The sequence below is a fragment of the Penaeus monodon genome, chromosome 24 (assembly GCF_015228065.2).
Source record: "Penaeus monodon isolate SGIC_2016 chromosome 24, NSTDA_Pmon_1, whole genome shotgun sequence".
Taxonomy (NCBI): Eukaryota; Metazoa; Arthropoda; class Malacostraca; order Decapoda; family Penaeidae; genus Penaeus; species Penaeus monodon.
The window spans coordinates 15867772-15868134 of NC_051409.1; positions in this window are offsets into that span (position 1 = coordinate 15867772).

A 363-nucleotide genomic window follows, 5' to 3' on the forward strand; every position below is an offset into this window, starting at 1 on the left:
GGTATACAAAAATTATCTGCTAATATATGCGCACACGAAAACTCACATGCGCACACAAACAATAACATTCTACTTATCATACACACCGCGCATGTAAACATCTTTCGGCAAATTAAACGCAGTTCGTAACACTAGCACCCCCCCCCCTCTCCCTGCCACTCAAATGACACCCGGGGCAAAACCTCCGGGTCCCGTATATGCAAATGAGGACAGAGAGCGTGGCACCCTTTGGTCGAGAGGAAGGGGGGGGGGTGAATCATCCAACCCGTCTCCTTCTTTCTCTTTCTCTTCTTCGCTCTCTGTTTGTCTATTTATCTGTCTGTCTCTGTATATCTCCCCCTTTCTCATGATCATTCTCTCTGC